General features: G+C 34.2%; 1 long non-coding RNA gene across 1 annotated transcript; it reads right to left on the reverse strand.

Annotated features, from left to right (window-relative positions):
* Positions 1–1,426: 1,426 nt before the first annotated feature.
* LOC118158678 lies at positions 1,427–5,819 on the reverse strand. Its single transcript, XR_004746870.1, has 2 exons — positions 4,165–5,819; positions 1,427–2,384 (listed from the first exon to the last, which is right to left on the reverse strand). It is a non-coding gene; the product is annotated as an uncharacterized LOC118158678 (long non-coding RNA).
* Positions 5,820–5,946: the final 127 nt, after the last annotated feature.

The raw sequence follows: 5,946 nt of genomic DNA on the forward strand, positions 1-5,946 counted from the left end.
TTAAGCATTTATGTTCTTAAATCACAATGCCTGAATTGATATTTCTTTTCCAAAACATCGCTCAAGGCAGAAAGGAAGGGAAGGGGAGAAGGGGAGGGGTGGAGGGGGAGGTCAATGACACGAACCATTGATCTAACAGGTGTCCATATTTGCCAAAATGTGCTTATCGCATTTATCACATGTGACTGTTACTTTAGCTATGTGTTTGCTAGATTCCAAACACATACAAGGTACTATGAGATAAAAGGAATTTACACCCATTCTCATTTGCCCTCGTGCTTCTTCCACAAACCAGAGATTATCCCATTTGGCCATTTTATCAACACTATTGCTATAAGCCCAGAACAATGCTTGTGGAAAAGTGCTGCCTGGAAAATTGAGCATTTGAACACCCCTACGGCTAGAGCTGGGAAGGAAATTCAGTACTCTGAGAATAAATCTTTCCCCAGCATCTCCAGGAACAAAACAGCTGTTGTACTGTACATTAGTGTCGAGATAACAGGCTGAAAGCAGGAAATGCTAACATAGTGCATTCGCCTGGGTAGTGTAAATATAATGTTAAAACTACAGTTAACTCATAAAAGTAACATATATTCTAGTATGAATAATAATAATTTGTATTATATAAAATAAATAAAAATGGTATTTAACAATAGCTGAGTTAAAATGTACACTTTGGCAATGCAACTTTGCTTGCAGTCTGTGAAAGACTTGCAAATACTCCACACACAGTTAAAGAGCCCCATCATGCAGGCTGTTGGAGAGGTCTCACTGGAATTACTGTCCAGTAATACCATCCGGTAATGAGTGTCTGAGACTCAGGCTCTTGTTATTAGGCTCCCTCCCCAACACATGCATAATTCTTCCTCACTCTCACTCATGTCTTAGGTTTACTTGTTGCATATGCTCTTGTTGCTCTCAGACAGTGACTGAGACTGCCTTCTAACTGAGCCTTACAGGTTTTCACAACTTCCGTCTCCAAGGAAAGTTATTATTACAGGACAGCAATTATGAAAAAGAAGGGGTATTTTTAATGGATTCTGAATATCTTCTCCATATATAAAGCAGAATTGACCTAAATTAACTTAAAAGTACTTCAGAGCCCAATTCTGCTGATGAGCTTAAACGTCTTTCAAAGTTCAGCAGATATAATAAAATATATATAATGAACACTAAAAGCAAAAAGTTAATTGCAGATAGACAGGGTATCAGGAACAAAATTAAAAAGACTTTACAATACCTTACCAAATAATGGTTTTTGCCATTTTTTAGGATGCTCTCAAAAAGTTTTATACAAGTATCTCCTTTGAAGATACTGATATGTTTAATTCATGTGAGAAAGGTATTTATATATTTTTAGTTATCACTACTCCTTACAGTTCTTCTACGTTTGAAGAAAATGGTGCATCACAGACTTAAAGGACTTTTTATTTTTTATTTTTTTAATCTCGTATTACTCATATTCTTTGTTGGCAAATTTCAGTCTTCTATGTATCAATAAGACATGTCTTATGTCTGGGACATAGATACTAACGTAATTTTACAGGGAAGGAAAATCACAGCAAATTTATTTTGAAGTCTATGTATCATATTTACTGTCATGTGAAAGGCAGCTACTAATGAGACAAGGAACACTAAAAAAACAGAGGTTTTCTCATCTTCTGCCATCTTCCCTAAGTTCAAAAATGCTGGTCACCAACAATGTACCACGACAAAAATTTCAGCTTGGTCTCTTCCCTTACCTGATTCCTGTACAGACAAGACAACTAACATTTGGAATGTTAATTCACAACAGTGAATGTTAATTCACTGCCAAAATTTGACTTTCTTGAGGTCAATGACATTTCTGAAAACCATTATACTTAAAATAATGTGAAAAGACTGCTATAAAAGGTCAGACTGAGTACCATCAAAAAAGTACTGCAGATTTGACAAATTCACATAATCAAACATTTGTCAAACTATTTTGTGGGGGAAAATTTGACTGTATGGACAGTCAAATTGCTGCTCTCTCTTTGACAGTGAGCAGCAATTCCTTTTGCAATTCTTTTTTTTTTTCCATTTTTTTTTTTTTTTTTTTTGGGCGGTGCTTACTAGTTTTAGTGTTAGAAAGGATCACTGCCCCTTGTTCTGCTCAGATATCATTTCTGTTCTTACATGGGGATTTCAAGAATTCTGTATTCCAAAGCCCAGATCCTAAAGCTTAGGGAGAACTACAGGAAGTTTCTTTGTCCTCCAAGGCTGTGCTTAATTCTAGGCCAAATAAGCATGGCCCAGGCACATCAAGAGGTGCCCATGCAAGCACCAATTTGTGCCCAAGCTCACCTGGCAGAACTTGTGTCCACTGGTAGGGCCAAACTGGCAGGTAGCACTCCAGGAGCTACCTGCAAACCAGTCTGGCATGTAAAGATGAACAAGTAATAGAATGTGCCTGCATTCATCACCAAAGTTTCCTTGGTCATCACCTGGGAAATTTTCCCCCATTTTCCTTTCTTTTCCTGAATTACTGCCCCAGGTTGTGAGTGATAGGTAATGGAAAAAAAAAAATAAATAAAATAAAATCACCAAACACAGGATAGTGCTTCAGCTGATGTAAACTGTGATTGCTTTAAAGAGGTCATGAGTGATGACTGATTTAAACTATTCAAAGATATTCCTACGTAGGCAGTTGTGTGATAATTTTCTAATGCCTGTCAATGCCCAGTAGAAAAAAAAAAAAAAAAAAAAAAAAAAAAAAACACCATTTGTAGGGGAGGAATAAATCACCACCACTGCCAAGCCCAAGCTACACTAGCTCAGTTCGGATTCACTCGACAGCCCATTGAAAACTGTGGCAGTTATTGCATGATGGGGATTGTAATGGGAATCACAGCCCTCGGGGAGGTGAGGTGAATCCATTAGCTAATTTTCCATTGTGTCTTTGTGCCATAATCTATAATAGAAGAAATAACTACACTTTGCTTTCACACAACAATTTTTCCAGATAAACATTAAATCAGAAGAACTGCAGAAAGAAAAGCAACAATATTTAAGGCATTTCAAGTTCAGATTTGTAAACAGCACTTAATTGTCAAAATCTGTAATTACCCTTCCAAGCTGATACTCAAAAAATCCTCAAAATTCTAGAAATCCATAGCCTAATATAGTGCATTAAAAAGCATTATATATATACATATACACACTCACACTTACATACATGCTTACACAGAGTGTAAGTGCCTAGTGCTTATACTGTCATATGCACACAAATGCCTAAGAAGTATTTAAAATTATTTTGAGATTTAGTATCTACATTTGACAAGATCCCAACCTGCGTGCTTTACATGAACAACCCCCATGAATTGTTGCAGATAATCCTGCACATTGAAGAGGTGGAAAACAGATGTATCACAATTATGCTGATTTGTTAACACGTCTATTTAGATACACACACCCCTACTGTTACCATAATTCATTATATGCTAACAGATGTAAAGGATAATAACAAGTAATTGATTAATGTACCAAAAGTTGTGGGGTTTGTTAAGGGGTGAGGAGGAAGGTATTTTTTCACCCATGGGAAAGGTTTAGTGGGTGGGCTTCTTTTTGCTTTTTATATTTTTGTTTGCTTTTTTGTTTTTGCATACAAAATAAACTGTCTTTTGTGGAAACACTTCCTAATTATTTCGGTATTTGGTTTAGAAAAATGATGGTTTATATCTTACCTTCATGTACGTTAGTGACCTAAATCTACACGAGCTTATTACTCACAAATGTCTCTGTTAGTATTGTTATTCATTGCTCAAAACCACCATTTCAGACATTTACTCTTATCCACATCTATACCTCTCACAGCACCATTTTCTTTGTATTAGCCACTAAGTCCACCAAAATATGATGTTTAATTCTGCAAATGACATTTTCATTTTTAAAACCTAAAATCAGTATTCTCTTAAATTTGTAAACACTTTGCATTTGACAGCACAGCATCATCATTCCAGGTGCTTAATTAGAGTAGATCCTAAATTCAACTTACATTAAAGATAACCTAAATGTGTACTGGAGAAATATTACACACATTTTGATCAGATTCTGTCACATATTCCTCTGGAGGCCTGCTAAAACAGATACTGTAGCTCAATGTAAAATTTTAATGTGGTGTAGGGGAAATAATTAAAATGTTACCTTTGCCAAGTAATTCCCAATGTATCCTCACTGGCACTGGGGTATAAATGCCTGCCGTTTTGATTCATGGTCCAGTCACAAATCCTCAGCTGTCAATTGAAACCTAGCAGTCAGATATGGATCGAGCAGTACTACAGTTTTTAGTATTTAAATGAATACATGCAAAATAGTATTGTACATGGCAAAAGCCTTACTTTCCCAAGAAGAAACTTAAAAAAAAAATGGAAAAATAAAAGAAAACAAAAATAACTTACTCTAAAAATAAATGCCTGTAGATTTGCTTAAGATAATGCTATTTTAATATGCTCCTCTATTAATAAAGCGTAAAAGAGTAACTAGTGTTTAGCACATAACAATTAGCCATTATTAGATTACAAATTGAGCTGGAATAAAAGGAAATGTTAATATTCAATAGTGAAATATTTTAAGAAAGAAAATATAAATGCTATTTTCTCTAAGCAATGCTCTAAATTGTGTATTAAATAAAGGTCTAATATAGTCAATATCTTGTAGCATGCATTTCGTGAAACATAGAAGACATGCAATTTATAGAAATATTGTCCAAATTAAACAAACTGTATGTCCTTATCTTGCTATTTAAGAAGGGTAAAGGTATTTTGTAATTGAAGTTTATTAATTTAGTGTTACTGAAAGCAGTATTACTTAGCAAGAGGTGATAAAATAATCTAATCTTGGTTTAGGCTCAGAATAATAACATTTTTAAAACTTTATTGCATTTTAGTAAAATCAAGAATGTACTAAATATAAGCTGAAACAAATTCTTCCCAGATCTTCAGAACATCAGTTCTGCTCATGGATTGTTCTAGCAATCCTGTTATAGCTCTCCTTGTATAACAGCTGCTCTGTAGTGTTAGCAGATTTATTGAAAAGATATATGGCTTATTTTTAAGTTTAAGAAAGTGAACTTATCTGGCTTGCAAAGCAAACATACAATTTAACCTCTGTATAGTCATGCTATATATATATTGCTGTACCATTATATATGATACAGAACTCTGAATTGAAGATAATGTTGTTTCTGAGTTTAATTGCGTTCAGTGCATTCTGGTTTTCTCTATTCATATTCACAGTCTTCAGACAGCACAAGCTACGGCAAAGAAACTACAATATTTTCACAGGAGCACAGTTAATTGCAGCCTTTTCCTGAAAAATACAAATGCTAAGGACAAGACAATATTGCAAACCTGACCCTGTCTGGCTGTTACACTCATAAGCTTCCTGCTGTTAAGGTCTGAGAAATGGAAATGTTAGCCTCTGATGTTTTCATAGGGATTGTTACTTGTTTGTTATCTAAAGAACTCTAAGGGACCTTCTAAAGGCCATTAAAAGCATGACTAAACCACATGAAATTAACCAGAAAAGGAAATATGCATGCAGAAAATTTGCTAGAGGTAACTGTGAATAATACATTAAATGTTTTTAAAGAAAGGAGTAAGTAAATGTTTGGTTTATTCACTATACAAAACCATATTGTAAACCAAATTTTTATATTGAAGATGTAGTGAAATGTCACCCCAGTTACTTGTACAGAAGCTGTATTTTTGCTATAACCCTTCGGAATATGATAAATGTAATTACAGAAGCATATATTAAATTTTTATAACTTAACTATAAAAACTCAATTCCAGATGAAACATAAGCCTGAAAGATTAAAAAATACATAAACCTTTTATTCTTTCATTATATATATATATATATATATATATATATATAAAATCTACAAATAAAAACTCTTCAGCTGACTATAAGCAATAAAGAAGA

The sequence above is a fragment of the Oxyura jamaicensis genome, assembly GCF_011077185.1.
Source record: "Oxyura jamaicensis isolate SHBP4307 breed ruddy duck chromosome Z unlocalized genomic scaffold, BPBGC_Ojam_1.0 oxyZ_random_OJ64794, whole genome shotgun sequence".
Classification (NCBI taxonomy): Eukaryota; Metazoa; Chordata; class Aves; order Anseriformes; family Anatidae; genus Oxyura; species Oxyura jamaicensis.